At 39.0% G+C, this 21,906-nt stretch overlaps 1 long non-coding RNA gene across 1 annotated transcript; it reads left to right on the top strand.

Annotated features, from left to right (window-relative positions):
• Positions 1–15,725: 15,725 nt before the first annotated feature.
• LOC121894300 lies at positions 15,726–19,435 on the top strand. Its single transcript, XR_006095517.1, has 4 exons — positions 15,726–16,498; positions 16,730–17,207; positions 17,297–17,766; positions 19,202–19,435. It is a non-coding gene; the product is annotated as an uncharacterized LOC121894300 (long non-coding RNA).
• The last annotated feature ends 2,471 nt before the right edge of the window (positions 19,436–21,906 follow it).

Genomic DNA, 21,906 nt, shown 5'->3' with positions numbered 1-21,906 from the left:
CTCTGCAGCTCCTCTCGGCTTTTTATAACAAGTTTCAGCTCATTGTTTATCAGTCCGGCTGTTTCGGTTCACTCTCAGCGCTCTCATAGCGTCGTTTTGGGCCGCAGCAGGCAGCTGTTTTCAGAGAAAAGGCTCTAAAAAGCCACTGTAGACTAGCTGGTGAACATAGTGGAGCATTTAGCAGCTAAAGAGCCAGATATTTCCCTCAGGAGTTGGTAGAGAGTAAAAACAGAGCTAAAAGAGAGAGAATATTGGACTTATATTCACCAGTTGGACAGAAAAACGACTCTGAATGAATGATAATGTTGCTCCGTAACTGCTGGATGCTGAAATAAGCAACTGTTTGCTAACAAGTTCAACATATCAACTTAAAAGCTGATGATGTGTCAGAGTTGTGTTCACTACTTGTTTCTGCTGTTATTGCAGATTGAAAGGGCAGATTTTACTGGCCAGTGTAGTAGGAGATGTCTGGCTTTGAATATGGACAGAAACATGTTTCAATGTTTAAGCTTGTCAGAAAACCAAAGACAGAAACGATGAAATCCACTGAGTTACAGATGCTGGTGGAAGAGAGGCTATCAGTTGGAAAAGGAGCAGGACTTGTCTTCATGTCTTCATTCGCTCAGATAGACTAAATTAAACCTGAAACATTATTGACATGTAATGTTATTTCACAGTAAAATAAAGTTTTATGGTGGGAACATGTTTTATGACAGCCAGCATTAAGACAACAAAACTACACTCAAATACATTTTCAGCTTCATCTCTTTAACAAGAACACCAGATGACCATGTTCGTCGTCTTTTTTTTTTTTATTTCTGTCAAATATCCCATGAATGCAGCGCTGTGCAGCAGCCAACTTGGACGCCCTCGATGTGGGACCTCCCTCTCCAGCACAACGCACAATTAGATACACAAACACAGACTACACACACCCACACGGTCGAGCTTTGGACAAAACTTCAACGCCTCTCCCACTCTTAACCCTCTTCATCAACACTGTTACTCCAACGTGAAACCGTGTGCAGCTGGCACGCTACGATAAACGCAATAAAAACCACATAAGCAAAATAAATTTTGCCGCGGGGTGGCCTTCAAATATTATGAGACCCGGTTTTCACTGACAACAGGACGAGAGGAAGGTGTGTTTCTTACATGTATACTCACAGTATATGTATATACTCTCTGTTATATTCAGTGTGTAAGTCCAGATACACTGTTTTATAGGTATTTCTTACTTGATTTGTACATTTTTTATATTCCTGTTTTTATGTTTGTCTACCTGTGTTAAAATCAAAGTGTGTGTTTGATAGAAGTGAAAGTCTTTGGCTAACAGATGATTGATGATTGATAAGGAGGGAAAAAAGGGGACTGCAGGAGTGTAAATGGCGTAAAACGAAGCTTCAAGAGAATCTTGATCTTTACAAAAATCAATTAATTAAATATAACTGAAATTAGAAAAGCAAGGAAATCATATTTTAAACTAGTGAGGATGGAAACTTCAGCTTTAGCCTGTAAACATTAAAAGTGAGCCGGAGACGATGTTTTTTTTAATGTTAGCTTAAATAGCCAGCTAGCTAAAACCTGCTAACATCAGCTGACAGAAAATCGAAGGGTGTTGGCTAGAAATGATAATCTGCTTTTTCTGTCCTTTGATTTTTGATAAACTTACAGTAAATGTGAAGATGCTCCAAAGAAAAGAAACAACTTGCAAACTAGAGTTAACGATCATTGACAATAACATACCTTAGCACCGTAGATAATGAGTTAATACGACGTAAACATACAATAAACAACAGAATCAAGCAGGATAAATACTTATAAGAGCACATAATTATCTAAATAAAAAAAAACGTTATATTCATTCATTATTGGGGCCAAATTCCAGTAAGTTTCTTCTTTATTGAAGAACATAACATCTGAGGATGTTGACAGCAAAAGGTGACACGCAGCCGAGGTCGCGAGCTCAGACTACTGACGTACATGATACGCACCATAACCTGCTGAGTCACCGGGGAAACTCCTAATCATGGTCTTTTTTTAAAGGTGGATAATCACACCTATAATTTTCACATCTATATTCAGCCGGCCGCCCCAGCCGTCTGGAGTGTGGGCCGGCGCGGTGTTACAGTCCTGCACGTTACCACAATTTATTTAAGACCTTTTTTTCCTTGTTTGAGCAGCGCGCTGAAGTGTGCAGACAGATCAAAAGGCCGTGTCCAGTTCCTGAGCTTTCTATATACAGTCCAGGATCAGACGTGTCCCCTGCATCGCACACACACACACACACACACACACACACACACACACGCACACACAACTGTATCACTGTACAACTAGTAGATGGTCTTTGACTACAGTTGTTCTCTCATCTTAAACACTGGATCTAATTTAAACCTAATATGAAACAAACGCACTAATCAGCCCTCTGACATTGTTCCTCATACGAGAACAGTCTTTTTTTGTTCTCAGTTTTTTTTATTTGAATTGTTTTGACAAATACTTGATAGCACACAATGAGGCATTCAATTACAGCTACAACAATTAGTCGATTAATCGATCAGCCAACTATTTAGATGATCGATGAATCATTTTTTATGAAGAAACTTTCCATTTTCTTTGGTTCCAGCTTCTCAAATGTGAATCTTTTCTGGTTTCTTTAGTCCTCTATGACAGTAAACTGAATATTTTTTGGGTTGTGGACAAAACAAGACATCTGAGGACATCACCTTGGGCTTTTGGGAAACACCGATCAACATTTTTCACTGTTTTCTGACATTTTATGGACCAAAAAAAACCCGAAATGATTGAGCAAGAAAAGAAAACACAAGATTAATCGATAATGAAAATAATCATCAATTGCAGCCCTAATTTGAATGCATAAGTCCATCTGTGAGGTTTAAACAAGGAGAAGAAAAACAGCCAATGAATCTCCAATGGCATAAATTAAAAGTAAAGGCCCAAGTAATTTGGAGGAAATAGAAAAATAAACATACAAATAAAATAATGATCAACCTTGCTTGGCCACCAAAGATCATGGCTGTAGGCGGCCAAATTCCTGGGTCTGCCTCATCAGGAAATAAACAGTAGAAGGAAATAAGAAACAAATGGAGAAAGTAAAAGGGAAGACCTTTTAGCAAAAACATTTTTGCATTCTTATCCTAAAACTCAGACTTTTTTTTTTTCTGTGATGTTTGCTTGTACGACTGTTTCAAGATGAATTCCACAAACTCATAACTGCACAAACTTGTAAATCGGTCGTTTCGACTTGACGAATGTTCATAAAGGAGGCGCGAGTTCAAGAGATTCAGTTCTTAGCATAACCGACGCTCCTTAACTGCTCACTGAGGCGACCTGTTGCTTTGTGGGAGAGTTTCAAACATGAAAATTATACCCAGAGTTAAAATAAAGGACTCATTATCATTATTCATGATCTCTACCTAAATAATATACACACACGAATATAAAAGAAAACCAAAGTCACGCTGTTATAATATGAGATAATAAATCCAAATTTAAAGCCCTTTTTAGTAGCTCTGTAAATTTGGAGTCCTGTATCTGATGATGATAATGATGAACATGGACCTTTCTCTGGTTGTCAGATGTTTGGGAAGATGATTAGACGATTAGTCTGTCTATAAAAGAAAATCCGTCACACTGTTGAAGAAAACAAAAAACAAATGGGATTATTAAACCAAACATGAAGTCTGCTCCGAAGAAAGTTTAAGGACAAAGAAATTTTTAACCCCAATGAGAAAAAGTTCCTTTAATTTATAACAGTATCTGATTGAAAAATGGATCTCTGGTTGTCAGATGTTTGGGAGGAGGAAGATGAGATGATTGTCTGGTTGAGGAGCAGTAAATCAGTGAGTTGGTTTCAAAAGAAGATCTGGAATATTTCCCTCCTTGATTTGTATCTTTATATACAAAAGTACATGTTTGGAAACTGTTAATATCGTGAATTGTAAGAAGATGAGTTTGAGTCGTGTTTTTGTAAAAGAAAGAGATTCGATTACGTGAGACGTCGAGAGAAATGTTCTTCACTAACAAACTTCACACAGCAGAGCTTCTGCAGACAGAAAACACAACACATTTAGCAGCGTCAAGTAACCGTGTTAGAGGACCTGGAAAAACAAAAATATCAACATAGTTGCCAACAGTGCGTCATCCGTGCTGCGCTGTACCGTGACAGAAATAAAGAGGGGAACGCTAAAACAAAGCGCTCCGTGATGGGACGTGATGGTAACGGAGATGGATGAATAATATCAGATCATACTGTCAGGTGTAAAAAAAAAAGAAAAAATCATAGAATGTATTTTAAAAGCTGTTATTGCAGCCTGTCCCTGAAACGTTCAGGAACATTTCCTGCATGTGTGAATGGGAGCAGGGATCAATATTCAGGGAAATCTGTTGCACCAATTTCCCTCCTCAAGACTTTGTAACATTGCAGGGAGAACGTTGGTACAGCTGAGTTGTGAGTAAGCAGGTAAACGGTTACGTCCATCTGACATAAGTCGTTTTCATGCGTCTGCCTGAAAGGTTTTTCCAGTAATTTACTGGGAACTTTGTGTGAAAGAGGCTGTAGTTCAACATTATTATTATTTTTCTGGATAGTGAAGCAGCAGGCAGGAAACAAGAGGAGAGAGATGGTATGATTATGGTTATGTGTCACATGCAGCAACCATTCAACTAGCAGGGTGGTCCGATTTCAACATTTTTAAACATTCAGATTAAAGCATATCATTCTTAAGTTAAATTAGTGTTTTTATGTATTATAGAGAAAGGCACATAAACTGTGTATTACTTGAACAACAAGTCTGGATCACTCGTAAATTTAATTTTAGCAAAATTGGAGGTACGATAACATTTTTCTGAACGACACAAATTCTCTTAAATCTCTCGTACTTGCTGCTGAAGAACGAATCTGTTCGTACGAGTTCACTCGGTTCTCATAAGTGTAGAAACACGATTCAACATAAACACTCAAACACACATTCAGAGACGTACAAAAGAGACTCTGGATGGCACTTTTTTTTTTTTTTATTTCCAGACTCTTATTCTCTCCTCGTTGTGTAACATCAAACACTGATTGAAATGAAACACAGTGTTCTGGTTACATCCACCCACACGCACTCTTCGTTAGCTGACCTTTAACCTCATTAAAGGATTCCAGCTCTGGTTTGTGTAACTGAACCGCAGCTCTTTTGTCTCTCTCAGCTGAAATGTGACCGTTTCCTGATAATATAATTTCATAATAATGTTTTTCCAGCTTTTTATTGTATTGCGTCTTCTTTACTCTTTGCTTTCTTTTATAACCCTTAAGCTCCTAAAAAACCCTCCAAACAAAAAGTTGAATAACATCAAAAGCCCCTGTGTGAAAGATTTGTCTAAGCTTCTGGAGAGTCAACTGAGGCTACAGACGGACAGCAGAAGAGTACATATGAAGTCACTTAAATGTGGAGTCTCAGACTGTTGTTAATTATTAATAAACTACTGGTTGGGAGACGACAGCAGCATCGATGTGACAGAAGTGACTTTAAGGAGGGAAGTGCAGGCTGGGAAAAAAGGAAAACTAAGAATGGATGTAATGGAAAAATAAAAATTAGACAGTAATGTAAAGTTACTCCTCACCCCCCCCCCCCCCCCAAAAAAAGACAAAATAAATGGATGACGTCTGGATCAATAAAACATCTGAGATCGTTGTTTATTCTTCTCCTTTTTAAAAACAATGATCACGAGCGTCCCATAGCCTTAACGTCGTGGTTATTAGTGTAGCCGTGACATATTTGTACGATAATCTTGTCCTCTGTACGATGTATGATCAATAACGCCGACAGTCCCATAAAGGAGCAACAGTTTAAACCTTTTTATGACACTCAGTAGATGTAATCAGTATCCAGCATCAGGATATTTGTGTTCACTTTGTCATTAAAGAGAAGTTGAGACAGAATCTCACTTCCTGTTTGTTATACTGTGAGAAACACAAGGATTTGAAGAAATAAATAATATCTATTCTGAGTTTCTCCTCAGAAACTGTCCTTTCTATGTGGAGAGAAAAGTCAGTAACAGCTGCAAAATATGTTAAACGTTGTCATACGCTCAGCAGAACAAGCTCTTTAGTAAATGTTTGAGTGATTACATCTGTAAACAAACGATTGTTATAGTTTTCTGTGCTGCTCTGGAGATACGGGTTTGTCATCCGTGATGCCAATAAAGCTTATTTGAATTTGCCGGCTAGGAGAGATAATTTACTGCTGCATCCATGTAGACTGATGAGTTATGGACACATAGAGGAGCCTGTTTATAGATTGTATGACGTTGGGTTATGTGGGCAACTAGAGCTGATGAGGTATGCATATATATATACATTTATACATATGCATGCGTATATGTATATGTACGTGTTTGTGTGTATCTATGTTTTATATTTCTTTTGTAAAGCACTTTGAGCTGCATTTTATATCATGAAAGGTGCTCTATAAATAAAGCTTATTATGATTATTATTATTATTATTTATTTAATTTACATGTAGATGCTGAACAGGCTACAACTATTATAGCCTTTAGTTTATTTAACAGCTATACTTTTGTTTTCAGTTGTGGGACATTTTTATTTGAGTGAGTCCCCTTCATATATATCATATAACTATTTTTTATTTATTTCTTTTAAACATTTGTAGACTGTGTCAAAAAGTAATTCGTCTCAATAAATAACAAATTTAAACCTGTTTGTTCTCCTCTGGTACGATACTTTAACATAACGCTGACTGAAGGTCTCCTAACCTTAAAGATCCCTTCCAGACATGTTTTATAACATGTTAAAATACTCTTTATATACTGTAGTTTGATTGCTTCGTTACTGTGTGTCTACTCCTCCCTCATTTAAAAATCCAGAATCTATCATCCGGAGGAATCTGCTGTCCTGGCTGTCGGTGCTTCAGCTTCCTCGTCCTGCAGGAGGAAAACGTTGCTGCTAACAATGGTCTTTTCTTTGTCTCATCACAGAAATAAATCATCTTCTTATTAGGAGATTACTGACCTGCCCCCCCCCCTTTAGGAGAAATAAGGAGCAAAAGAATATATGAGAATAACAGTAGAAACATAAGAAAAGCTTGAGTTTTCTCTTTCTCTTTAACAGCCTTATGGAGCAATAAATAGACAAATAAGAGCTGATTGCATGATTCAGATCTCAGTATTGTCTAACTTTGGTATCAAGTATGTCTGAAATGGTTTGGGGGCAATAGTTTCAGAGAAACACGTGAGAAAATGTGTGGAGGTATAAATGAAACATGAAGGAGAAGCTATCATAATGCACAAAATCTTGAGAAAAAAAAAAAAGGAAATACAAATAAAACATGTAAACAATTCATCTGAACCAGATGTGCACTGAAAAAGGAAAAATAAAAAGTGCGTGCTTAACATACCAGCAGTGTTTCATCTACATTTACTCAGCTGTGATGCACCATCGCATTAAGAACATCGCCGCCACAGTTAGATGATAGAAAATTATCAAAATGTATCCCGACTTTCATCAAGCTGCACAAACAAGCAGAAGGCTCGGTTCTTAGATCTTTAAACAGAATCAAATGTCGAAATAGACAAAAAGTTTCACTGCCACAACCTGCACTTAAAAAACAAAAGAGTCAAGGATGGCTGTTACATCACTGCACTGTTTGCTGGGCAAAGTTGTTTTTCTCACTGTGTCCTCCATGCCTGGTCTTGTTTTTGTTGGACATTTCCCTAATACGCTTGAGAGAGATTGAAGGACCAAGAAACAACACATGGCACCAATAACTCATGGTCAAGAACTGATTTCACATCTGTGCAACTAAAGAGATGGCTGGGCTGCAACTTGGACTTTGAGATCTTACTGTAGCGCCTTAATTTTCCTACACTAAGATGAAACTTATGCTTATTTTTTTACAGTAACTAATTGGCAGCAACTGACGAGTAACATGTCTGTCGCTGCAGTAAAAGGAGCCTTCTGCCTGCAGCTCTTCAGTCTCACTGTGTGCTGTTTCCCTCTGTTACCAGTCCTCATTTGCAATATATAAATCCGATCTGCTGAACAAACAGCACAAACATTTTGCGGTGTAGACCAATATTTACGGACCAATAGTGCAGTCAGTTTTGCATTTCCTGTACATGCTTCATAATAAAAGCCACACAGTTGTACATCAGTGAGAAGCTTTAATATGAAGTAGCAACAGCAGGAAATGTTTGGACTGCGACTCAACACAGTAAATAAGAATGTTTTCTTTTCAGTGTTCCCAGTTCTTATAATTACTGAAAACATTCTACCACGTCCCCTCCGGCCATGAAAGTAGCAGCGACCATGTGCAACTTTCTGTCCTCTAAGAATCATTCTGTATACTCACAACGTTAACAAGTATATAAATTACAGACATTAGCAAAATGTTGCAAACACACCATTAAAAATCCAATATGTAAAAAGCTTCTTTAAATCTGTAGCAACAACAACAAATCCTGACAAAAAAAATAATACTGATGTAACTTTTTAAGCTCACTACAAGTAAAAAAACTTAACTTGACAACATACTGGACACTGTCATTTCCTTGAAAGACTCTTGGGTAATTAAACACTGATATTCAACTGTGGGAGTCAAGTCTCCGGGTTGGCAGGTGTCCATGGAGTCTTTGTGCATGTGTACTTGTCTGTAAAAGAGTCCAACAGCTCACCTCAGTCCATTTGGCAACACGAGTCCGTCGGGCCAAAAGGTTTTGGATCCCTGCAGGTCAGCAAACTGAATGACGGCTACTGTAGATGAGAGAAAAACACAAATGTTTTACCGTTACTGTCGGTGTAATAGTAAAGAGATGATCAAACGTTTTAACACATTTTAAGACTCTCAAACATAGAGGAAGTTTTTTGAAGAGCAGGCTACACATAACAAGATTTTAATTACCTATTGGAATAAACTTTTAAAGACATCTTAATATCAATGTAAAGGAAACAGGATGTGATGTGACTCCAGACTCCAGCAATCATCCTGATATTTAATGGTAATCATGTAGTAAGATGTGAAGAGGTGGTGAAGTCTCCTGGTGAGTGATAATCAAACACTGAACTAACAACAGTTCCATTATGTTATATGTTTTGTCTAAAATAAGAAACTTACACAACAGAGAAATTGTTGTTTGTCTGAGTTAGAACTGATCTATGCAGACGACTGCTGAGATGCTTGTAATTGAGCCAAAATAAATATAAAATGTCTAGAAACAGGCACATAGTATAACAAGCACAACGGCCACAAGAGCCTGAACTACAGTAGAATAATAGTTACTGTGGTTTTCTACAGTAATTTAATGGTTTCTTTACCTGAAACTGTCAAAATACCAATATGGACAAACCAGTATCAATGTGTGGACAAACTGATGAGACTATTAAAAAATCTGGCAATTACAGTCAAATAAATGTTTATGTTTATTACTGGAAAACGTTAAGAGTGAATAAGTGATTGAGTTTTTGCAGAGGCCTTGAAGTGACAGATCTGTCGGTCTGTCAGCAGCTTGGTCCAAAGCCACATCTTTCTACATATATTTGTTGGATCACCATGAAATTTTGTGACCCCATGACCCTCCCCTCTAGCGCCACCAGCAGGCCCAGCAGGGCATCTGCTCTACAGATAATGTTCTCGTTAAGAAGGTGTTTGAAATGTATTTGTGACAAATGAGTGACCAATGAGAACCTGAAGTTTATATGCAGAAGAAGGTAGAAGTGAGAACTCTGAGAACAGATAAAGACTTGAATTTGATCACTGAGACATATTTCTGACATTGTGCAGGATCATTTATAAGCCAATCAAGTTTTCTTTTGGATCTTACTGTTATCTCAGACTAATAAAGATCAGCGCAGTTAAATCAAGATCAAAATCTCATATTGATGTTAAATTGAGCTCAGTTATGTCTACGAGACAAAGGCCGGACAAAGAAAAGATCTTATTTTGAAATTTCCTTTTTCCTCTGGGTCAGCCTCACCTCTGGTCTCACCTTCCTCTGTGTATATGTGTAGTCCAGTCAAATAGCGGCCCGTGGACCAAATCCGGCCCTCCAACAAAGATATTTGGCCCCTAAACTAAAGTCTTCCCACTTTAAACATCACATTAAACATATTGAGCTTCAAGTCAGTGTATTAAAACAAGAATATGATCTTTCTCTGACTTTAAGTAAGTGCTGCCAGTACATAACTTAACAACATTTTCTAATTATGTCGAGAGACAATGTGATCCAGCAGCAGTGGATGTCTAGCGTAACGTATTTGGTAATTTCTAGGAGACAAGAGTTGGTTATCAAGCCATCTCTGATTTTGTCATCCTGTTTGTTCATGCTGCATTCCTGTAATTTGTCTTTCTTGGTCTATTCTGTATGCACATCTATTTCCTGTCTGTCTGTCCTGGGAGAAGGATCCTCCTCTGTTGCTCCTCCTGAGGTTTCTTCCATCTTTTCCCTGTTAAAAGGGATTTTTTTTTAGGGGAATTTTTCCTTGTTTGAATGGAGGGTCTGAGGATACGGGGTGAAAAGCCTCCTGAGGCAAATTTGTGATTTGTAATATCGGGCTAAGCAATTAAAATGGACTTAACTTGAATGTGTAAATATCCAAGTCAATATTCAAAGTTCATTCTCAGTGTTTTGTGAACTGGAGGCTTCAAGTTTCCACATCACACTTGTGTAAGTTGAATACTGGACAACGATTGGCTCCAAACTAGTGAGATTTAAGACGAGCTCAGAGAAACTTTCCTCCTTCAGCAGATGAACATGGAAACAAACTCTGAAGAAACATGTTTATGACTTGAGGAGACTTCAAGGAAGAAGTCATTTAAACCCAAATCATGATGTTTCCCTAAATACTCTAAACAGATCAGACTACACTGTTATGTCTTGTTCTGGAGCTTTTTAAAGATGGATTTTGTTGTTTAATTTGAAGGACTCGGTGTGATTTCTTGCACACTAACTGCAAAAAAACAGTATATTATTAGAGCTGCAACAATAAGTCGATTTATCTATTAGTTGCCGACTATTTTGATAATCGTTTAATCATCAAAAGTCTCTGATTCCAGCTTCTCACATGTGAATATTTTCTGGTTTCTTTAGTCTTCTGTGACAGTAAACTGAATATCTTTGAGTTGTGGACTAAACAAGACGTTTGAGGACGTCACCTCGGGGTTTGATCAACATGTTATGGTGCTATATGCAGTTAGTATGTTGTATGGAATTAGACACAGCAAGGACAGTTTGTCCAGTCTTTCCTGTTTGCAGCCCACATGTCATAAAACGTCTTTGGACAAAATCCACAGTCATTTAAAAGTCTCTGTGAAGCTTATATTCAGCTTCATCAGTCTGAGTTAGTCATATCAAGTGGATATCTGACACATTTACAGTCTTTTTAGCATCAGATTCCCTCTTTGTGTTTCCTCGGACAGTGTTTCCCTGTTGAGCTGCAGGTGGAAGTATAGTAACAAAAAGAGGAACTTTGGCACTAAAAAGACTGTAACGTTGAAAGATATCTACTTGATTTGACTCATTTGGACGCTGAAGCTTCATATTAGCTTTAGATAAACTTTTAAATACATTTTCCCATCACTTCCATTGTAAGGTCATTATGAAGGGATCTTCTAATGGTCAGTATGAACAGGAGGAATGATGACAGCAAGAAAAACATGTTTCACTGTTTTAAGACAGCCTTGAAAATTGTGAACCTTTAAAGTAAGATGTGTATGAGATACAGAGTGTATTTTTTAATGTAAAAATATACCTCTAATGTGCTTTAATACATTATTTTTTTCTTTTTTTTGCATTTGTTTTAAAATGAAAGCCGGGCAGCAGATATTTCACTCATCATTTTAACGGCGCTAAATTCTCTTTTCACCTCTGTAATGTGTCATTGGGGATCCCCCCCCCCCAACCCCCCCCCCCCCCCCCCCCCCCGCAGCACCCGGACCAGTATTAAACACGAGACTGCTGTGGCACCAACACCATAACTTCCTGTGTTTTAGCGAGGACAGAAAGCAACAAAAAGAAACAAAATCACTTCCTCTGGGAGCGTTTGCAGCCGTATCGACTGTCAAATGAACTCCGGTGCCGCTCATATTGGGACTTGAACAGAATACAGGTATGTTTTGTTAAATTTTTATTGCATGTGGCCCTTACGTGAAACCTAAGCCCAGTGGGTAAATACAGAGTTATGCCATTTTCAACAATGCCCTCCCGTTACCGGCTGAGTAACTGCCCAAAGTCCATGTACACAATTATGTCACTTCCTGCATAAAATGTGGCTGCGTGCCCCCGAGCCTCACAGTTCAGCTCAGTCAACGAAATATTGATGAACGTCCTCGACTTCACCGCCGCGTACAGTGGTAGCAGATCTGTTTCTGGCGCTACAACGAAGGAGCCGAAGGGTAAAAAGTTCAACACGAGCCGGCTGCAAAGGAAACAACCGACTACATCTGTAACTGCGACTGTAAACACTGCGTGCATTTATGTGTAAAGCAGAACCAATCGAGCAACAATAACTCAGATTTGAGTGAATGATGTTTAAACTGAATGAACTCTGGCTGAAAGTGGGGGGGGGGGGGGGGGGGGGGGGGGGGGGGGGGACACCAGGATAGATGGTGGATTGTGGGAAAGGCTTTTCAAAATCCCAAGAAATAAAAAGGACCTTACAGGATACTTATGAATGACTTTGTGTGAGTATAAATCCACCGACTTGTCTCAAGTGAACCAAGACAAACTTGTCTGTTATTCACAGCCAAGCTAACGTGATTTATGGCCTCAAATGTTTTGAAAAACACAGAAAGGAAAAGGGAGAAATTACACGAGTAAACACATCCAGCAACACACACACACACACACACACACACACACACACACACACAGGGTTGTAATTTCCACTTCCTCACTTTTCAAAATCCTATCTTAGTCTCCTTTACTTTTACAGTTTCACTTTGAATTTACTAAAATCTTTTTAACAGTGTCCTCTCATCATCCAGCTACTGAAATCCAGATGAGAGAAAATGCAAATATATTCATCTTCATCTTCGTCTTCATATATTCGTCCATATTTAAACTTTAGAGCAGCGTTAAGTGATTAATGGAGCTTTTTCTGTCCTGCGTTTCATCTCTAAGGCAACATACCCGCTGCTGCTGTATCCTCACAGAGGAAGTTGTCGGGACTGTATGCAGCCTGCAGACTACTACTGGTTTTATTTACAGATAATTCTCCCTAAAAAGATGCCAGACTGATCATCAGTTGAAGATAATGCAGTAAATCTGTGTGGTACAGATGGAAATCAGATACAGAAACAGGTTTATTGCAAACCAGGTTTGCAGATACGAGAAAAATCGCCTCAGTGTTGCATAACAATCAAAAAAGAGAAAATACCGCAGGCAAAGTCAGGTATAAGTTTGCAATAAAAAGTAAAAATAATTTCTATAAAATATTCTAACTGTGTGAGAATGTTACAAGATATTGAGGAGGAATGTGCAAACGTTGACAGCATAAACAGTATAAACAGTATAAACAGTACATGATGTGCAAATGTAATAATACAAACAATGTGGCTTTGTTTCTTTAGTATTCTAACATTATTATGGAAAGCATGACAATCAATTTAAATTACATTTATATACTTTTTTTTCTGACTTCATTCTTCAAGTTTCAAGTTGACCACGAGACATTTCAGCCGACTGAAACGACTGTCTGACTGTCTCTGAAGACACCAGACTCAGTGCACAGTCTCCCTCAGTGTCATTAAAAATGGTGACAATTAGAGAGATTTTTTTATTACTCATGACTTACTCATTACTTTAAAAAAAAAAAACAGCATTTATTTCTTTCTATTTGACTATTTTGATCCAATCTTCATCACTCCAAACACTCTGGATACACTATTGTACTCTTGTACGTTTGCTAATATCAAACTTTTCTTGTCATTTCTGGTGATACTTGTGGTTTTTCACTTCATTTACTTGTTATATGCTGTATATATTTGATTTAATTTGGATTTATGGGTAGTTTTCCTCATTGCTTCATCCTTTTTGTACCTCCTGTACGTGGTCTCTTTATTCTTGTGCTGCTGTAACACATATTTCCCCCCTCGGGATCAATAAAGTGTAATCTTATGTAACTATCAGGGGGAGCTGACAGACTCTGTTTTATGTTATCACTTTATGTAAACGTTTTGCATGTTTTGTACCTTAGTCTGTTTGCTTAAGTTTCTGTGTGCTATGTTTTACCGGCTGAAAGACAAAAATTCCCCTCAGGGTCAATAAAGTTGAAACAGCGCCACCATGTGGTTAGTTATACTGCATGATAACAACGCACCAGCTTCATGGTAGGGCTGCAACTAACAATCATTTTCATTATCAATTAATCAATTAGTTTGGTTCATAAAATGTCAGAAAAATGTCAATCAGTGTTTCCTAAAACCCAACATGACCTCAAATGTTTTGTTTTGTCCACAACTCAAAGATATTTATTTTACTGTCCAAAGAAACCAGAAAATATTCACATTTAAGAAGCTGGAATCAGAGAATTTGGACATTTTTCTTCTTGAAAAATGACTCCAAGCGATTAATATATTATCAAAATAGTTGGTGATTAATATAATAGTGGGCAACTAATCGTTGCAGCTCTATTTCATGGCGATTTGGCAGCAGCGAATGAACGAAGAACATGTTTCGAGGGCTGGCAGTGGAGTCTGAGTGCAGCCGGTTTTACCATTAATAACTACAGTATCTTAAATATCTTTGAATTATCCCCAGAGTCTCTCTCTCTCTCTCTCACACACACACACACACACACAGAGTCGGTGAATACATTTCTTGGCGAGAAGCTCTCAGACATGTTCTGGCTCCATCTGGACCCTCTGGAGAACCTGCAGTGAACCCTTCACTTCTCAGAGTGTGCTGCGGCGACCCTGCACCTCCAACAGTAAAGTGAAATGGCTGTTATGTTATTACGGAGGGGAGACCTCAGCCCACCCATCGGGGGGTAACTGTTAAAGTGCGGGCTAAGTGTGTTTTTATCTGTTCATCTGAACCTTGGCTGCAGCCGCGGTTCCTCGGAGCTTTGCCCCAACAAAGCCTGCTTTATCCCTTCCTGTCGACAGCTTTTCCTCTTTGTTACCCCCTCCTCTCTACAACATAAGAGTTGTATTGTTGAGTTCAGACCTCCAACATCAAAATCGGCTTTCCAGGAGTTTGAAGAAAAGTATTGAGTTCGATTCAAAAAAGTAAAATGCTGCACCTGTTCTCACTCAGCGCTTTTATAAACTATAATTTTGATATTTAGAGATGCTAAATTATAAAATGCTGATTAGAATATTTTGATTTTTTTTTGCCGAAAGTTGCTCCATGTTAGTCCCTGGTGTTTTCTGGCACTCTGAGCCTCAACAAAGCCCACTTTGTCCTTCACCATCAACAACGGTTTTTTTCCCTCTGTGCTAGTTATTATTGCATTATTAAACACACACCAACACACACACACATACACACATACACACTACAGTCACCTGCAGGAAAAGATCCACAATTATTGTACACTTTCAACTCAAAATCATAACTTTGTCATCATTAAACACACTGTAAAAAAAACCAGCAGACACATCTAAAGATGAGCCGAAAACTACAAAGACTTGTTTAGATTTTTATTTGTTGTTTTATTTTACATTAAAAAGTCTTGTAGAGCTTTTATAGTACTGCTCACATGCAAAATGATGGCATATCTGAATAGCTTAACACATCTGGGTGACACATATAGTGACAATAAGCCTGTAAATGAAGGAAGTTAACAAATAAGCAGCTGGGTTCAGTGGGTTTAGTATCACTGATGAAGCTGCCAGATCAGAAGAGTGGCTGCAGTTCTGTAGAAGAAGAATGAAACCGATGGCGAAGCTTTCAGTTCACCAACTCGTCGATGTTTCAAACTTCACCTTCACCTGAGCTTCAGGTGGCGACTGGAAGCATCAAATCTTTTCTCTTTCACCTTCACTGACTTCTTCTTCTTCTTCTTCTTCTTCTTCTTCTACCTCTGGAGGGAGCGGAGGGGCCTCCTGGCGATGCTCGTCATTAAGAAAACAGTGTTTCTCTCTGCAAGGTGCTGGGCAAACACAGGCCGCGCCAAATAAGAAAATATCGCTTCTCTCCAAGGCAATTTCCTTCAGCAGAGTTTTCCTCGAATGTTGTTGGCATCTTCTGTGAACGGTGAGGAAGAAAGAGAGAGAAAGACGCTTTTCTAAAAAATGATTTATGGTGACGGGAAAGTCTGATCGACGGTTGTTATCAGTACAGAGACAAAGAGACGAAAGAAGATTGGCTCGTTACTTTGACAGACTGCAGATGTTTTCACATTTGAAAAGTTCTTTGTTTGAACATTTGTGTTTCTGTTTCGGGGTAGGAGTGAATTACAGCTCCCAAGGTGCATTTCAGCAAGAAACAGCCAATCATAGAGCTGAAAATTCAGTCACATGGGTCGCTAATGGTGAGCAGAAGTTACAATCTGCAGAGTGAATCAGTTCTCTCTTAATTTCTGGGTCAATTTTGAATCCAGCAGTGAATTCAGTTTTGTTTACAACTTCAGTGACGCTCTGATTCATGACTTCTTCTCCATAGCAACAGCAGCCGAGGCTCATGGGTATTGTAGTATTCTTCACCAAAACGACAAACAAAACATGATTTCTCAGAAACAAAGTTTTTTATGCCTTTATTATAGGTGCAGTGGAGAGATGACAGGAACTGAAGGGAGATCGTGATGATGGGGGGTGACACGCAACAAAGATCTAGATTGTGGACGTTGCGGTATTATGGCATGCTGGTGATCATAATATAAACCTGCAGGATCGTCACAGTATCCTGTCCTGAGTCCTGAGTTTCTGTGTTCAGTAACATCGAAGAGATCATTTAAGTTTTGAAATGAGAATACAGAATGAGGAAAAACACTTCTGCTCACACTTTGCAGCTCTATAAACCTGGACTTTTGCCAGTTTGGTTGGTTGCTATGACAACAGCTCCAGATAAATTTGAAGCCATCCATAAAGAACTGAAAAGTCCAAATCATCAACAATCGACTCAGGCTAACTCAGGTATCCATGTGTGGAGAACACAAGGCCCAGGATGGTTCACCTTCAGTCTACTCTCTGCTCTGATGACTTCCAGCCTCCTTTCCCGAGAGAGTAATTAAGCACGTAAAGGTAATTTTATCCACTGAAGTAAAGCTTTCAGGATAACTCTGTAAGCCACGGTGTGCTTTGCTTTAATGCCAGCAATTTGTTTTCCACAGTGGATGGATCAATTTGGAATCCAACAACAGACTTTCCAATAACAACGGGTCTAAAATGGTTGTTGAGTCTTGTGCTAAATTTACCCGCGCTGGAGCGCAGTGTGAACATGTCTGTGACTGCACAAACAACTGCTAAGATCTGAACTGAGGAATGCTCATAATGGGGCATTTTACCTGATTGTTGCTAAGCCACGCTGCCAAACACACACCATTATCACGGGCCACCCGGCCAAGCACACACACTCAAACACACACACACACACACACTCCCACACACTGCATCCTTGCAGACAGATGTTCAGGTTCGGGTTGGCTGTATTATTCCCAGGGGACTCCCATGATGCCTTGCACCTGCTTGTGAATACAGTCAGGTTGACTTCCTGGTCATCAATCTTCACCAGCCACCCTTTGCCCTCACCATGGCAACAGAGGAGCCAAGACCACCGGAGTAACTCAGAGTTATTACAGAGGTGCACACAGAGATAAGCATCATCATCTTTATTCAAAGTGCTTTACAAAAGGAAGCAAATTAAAGTCGATAAATTATCAAATAATTAGATTTCTAATGATAAAACATATAAAATAGATTCCAGTATTGTTAGATATAAGAGAAGGAAATTACATCTTCTTTCCCCAAAGCATCTTACGGCTGAGATGACTTTAAAAACCATTTTACAAACTGTTTCCCAAAAGCATCATAACTGAAAACTCTTAGAAATGATTGTAGATTAACGAATGACTCCTAAACACACATAGCAGGCTGAGAGCATCTTGAAGGACAGATTCACAATTTTTTTTCTTGCTGTAATCATTCCTCCTGTTCATACCGACCATTAGAAGATCCCTTCATAATGACCTTACAATGGAAGTGATGGGAAAATGTATTTAAAAGTTTATCTGAAGCTAATATGAAGCTTCAGCGTCCAAATGAGTCAAATCAAGTAGATATCTTTCAACGTTACAGTCTTTTTAGTGCCAAAGTTCCTCTTTTTGTTACTATACTTCCACCTGCAGCTCAACAGGGAAACACTGTCCGAGGAAACACAAAGAGGGAATTTGATGCTAAAAAGACTGTAAATGTGTCAGATATCCACTTGATATGACTAACTCAGACTGCTGAAGATGAATAGAAGCTTCACAGAGACTTTTAAATGACTGTGTGGACACACTGTGGATTTTGGCCTCCATCACTTCCATTGAAAGCACATTTGAAGGATCTTTTAATATCCAGTATGAACAGGAGGAATGATTACAGCGAGGAAAACCTCTTTCACTGTTACTATGGACACCTGACTGCTGGTTTAAAACATTGTTATTGAAACTGTTGAAAAAGTTACTCTTAAATGTATTCAGCATCATCTTCATCACTTAAGTTCTGCTTCGGGATGCATGAATATTTTATTTTTTAACTATTTGGACTTTTGTTTTATTATTATTATTATATTGCTGCTCTTTCCAACCACAGCTGCTTGTTAATTAATCAAATCAAATCCAAATTAATTTATGCACATCAGGTTCGGGTAGGTTTTCCATTCTTCCATTCCATTCACTCAACTTCTAAGACGGATCATTATGTTTGGGCAGGTCGTTCTGAAGCCGCACTGCGAACCCTCGGTCCCCTCCGGTGTAAATGACAAGCAACAGTTAAACCAATTATAAGGGTTCAACTACAAAATATGATACTGAAAGATAATCAGTGCGGTCAGTCACTTGCAGCCTTGTTTGTTTTAGGTTGTAACACCAACGTGTCAAAGTAAAAGTAATAAGTGATTAAAACGCTGCAGCGCCTTTAAACAGAAGTTGTGGTCTACAAAATTAGCATTTACATTTTAAATGGTCCAGTCAGCGAGTTTATCGACTTTCTCTCGCTGCTGCGAGGATTGAACTTCGATGTTTTGATTTCAGGGTAGACTCTCTAACCTGCTGCCAGGTTACATAAAAGCCAGGCCAACACATAACCGCCGTCTTTGTTTGGAGGTGCCGGAGCTGCAGGAGCCCTGAGCACCCTGAGGTGTTTACTGGAGGCGGCAGCTGCACGAGAGACGCCCGAAGAAAGGAGCTCTTTCACCTGGAGGCTGAGAGAGAGAGAGGAGGAGAGAGGGGAGAGAGGTCTGACAGAAAGACAGAAAGAAAGAAAGAAAGAAAGAAAGAAAGAAAGGTGATAGAGAGATGAGACAGAAGAGAAAGCAAAGGGGGGAAGTATAATAAAGAAAAAGATGCAAAAAGAAGTTTGTAGTTCGCTCTTTCATTGAGGGTCCGTTTACACTCGATCTTATGATGTATTGTCAGAAATCAAAAGTGTTCTGAACATCTACACTTGAAAACTGAGTGAAAAGTTGGCTGTAATAGGAAGGAGACGTGGTATTGTGTAAATATGGGAATAACAGTGCACATTTTCAGCCTGTCTCTTCTGGAAGACATTCATAATGTTGTACATGGTTGTTCACATGAGAAGTGACAGAAATAGTTGTCAAGAATGAGAAAAGAGAGCAAGATGGCTTCATTCTCATGAGTGTCAGTGGTCAGACATGAATCCCCCCCCAATCCGGCATTGGAAAGGTGTGGGGAGAGGAGATTTCCAAAGCTATTCCACTGTCCGACTAGCACTTCTGACAGCGTACACTGGCCCTTTAATGTAAGCACACTCACCATGATCCTCATGCAAGAACGGTGTCACATTGTCATCCTAAATCTCTTTTCTCTGTGAGGTTTGTTCGTACGAGTGTTCAAAGTCGGATTCAGCAAATTCTCTTAACTGCACCAACTTGTAGTAAATCTCCGGTTTCAGCCTGATGAATGTCACCTGTTCATGAGGAGGTGAATGTTCCTGAGATTTCAACATAAGCGTCATTGACGCCTCTAAAAAGTCCAACTAAGGCGACCTGTTAAGCTCCGCTTGTGGGCATTCACAAAAATGTTCCCAGAGTGAAAAGAAGAATTTGAGGTTGCTGCTGTCAGAAATCATCAGACACATTTATCAGTGCCAGTAGTTGAATGAGAGGAGCTGAAACATTTAAAAAATATGAATTTGACTCCTCTAGTCAAAAACATGTTTTTGTTCTTGCTCCTTCAGTTGGATGTTGTTCTCTGCTCTGTGCAGAGTTTGTTTTCATATTCATCTGCTGAGGGAGGAAGTTTCTCTGAACTAAATTGTCAGTTTAACACATACCTACAAGCATGATTTATGACATCACAACTAGTTTGGAGCCAATCATGGTCCAGTATGAAACTTGCAAGTGTGATTTGGAAACTTGAAGCCTCCAGAGCACAAACACTGAGAATGGACTGTAGTTGTGTCCAAGAGTTAAAGTTTTGAAATAAAAAATATTTACATATTCATAGATATACACATCTCTTAAAACATGTCTGGAGGGGATCTTTAATGGGCGATGTTCACCATGTTTACCGTCTTAGTTTAGCTTGTTAGCATGCTAACATTTGCTAATTAGCACAGAACACAAAGTACAGCTGAAGCTGAATGTCATATGACAATGAAGATATTTGGTCATAAACCAAAGTATTGGACAAATTAAACTTTTGACCTGATGATGGCACTAGCTGGAAAGTTGGAGGATGACAAAAGTTATTACAATTCATCCTGAGGAGAACATGAGCATGTGTACAAAATGTTAAACCAACCCATCCAATAGCTGTTGAGACATTTCACTCTGAAACACATAGAGTGGTGCTTGAAAGTTTGTGAACCCTTTAGAATTTGATCTATTTCTGCACAAATATGACCTAAAACATGATCAGATTCAAGTCCTGAAACTAGATACAGAGACATCAATTAACCAAATGAGACAAAAAACTTACTCTTGTTTGTTTATTTATTGAGGAAAATGATCTAGTTACATATCTGCGTGTGGCAAAAGTATGTGAACCTCTAGGATTATCAATTAATTTGAAAGGGAAATTAGAGTCGGGTGTTTAAATCAATGGGATGACAATCAAGGGTGAGTCTGGGAGGCCCTGCCTATGGAAGTGAGTCATAGCTTGAGGAAAGGAGATTTCTGAGGACCTCAGAAGAAGAGTTGTTGATGCTCACCAGGCTGGAAAGGGTTACAAAACCATTTCTAAAGAGTTTGGACTCAAACAGTTGACTGTCAGGCAGATTGTGTACAAATTGAGGACATCCAAAACCACTGTTACTCTCCCCAGAAGGGGTCGACCACCAAAGATCACACCAAGAGCAGATGTGTAATAGTCTGGGAGGCCACAAGGGACCCCAGGGTAACGTCTAGGAAACTAAAGGCCTCTCGTGCAGTGGCTACAGTCAATGTTCATGAGTCCATCATCAGGAGAACATTGAACATCAATGGTGTGCATGGCAGAGTTGCAAGGAAAAAAGCCAATTCTCTCCAAAAAGAACATTGCTGCCGTCTACGGTTCGCTCAAGACCACGTGGATAAGCCAGAAGGCGATTGGAAAAAATGTTCTGTGGATGGATGAGACCAAAATCGATGTTTTGGGTTTGAATAAGAAGCATTATGTTTGGCGATGAGCAAACACTGCATTCCAGCATAAGAACCTTAACCCATCTATGAAACGTGGTGGCAGTATCATGGTCTGGGCCTGCTTTTCTGCCTCTGGACCAGGACAGCTTGCAA

The sequence above is a fragment of the Thunnus maccoyii genome, chromosome 3, assembly GCF_910596095.1.
Source record: "Thunnus maccoyii chromosome 3, fThuMac1.1, whole genome shotgun sequence".
In the NCBI taxonomy this organism is placed as follows: domain Eukaryota; kingdom Metazoa; phylum Chordata; class Actinopteri; order Scombriformes; family Scombridae; genus Thunnus; species Thunnus maccoyii.
This window is presented reverse-complemented; position numbering and strand designations above follow the sequence as displayed.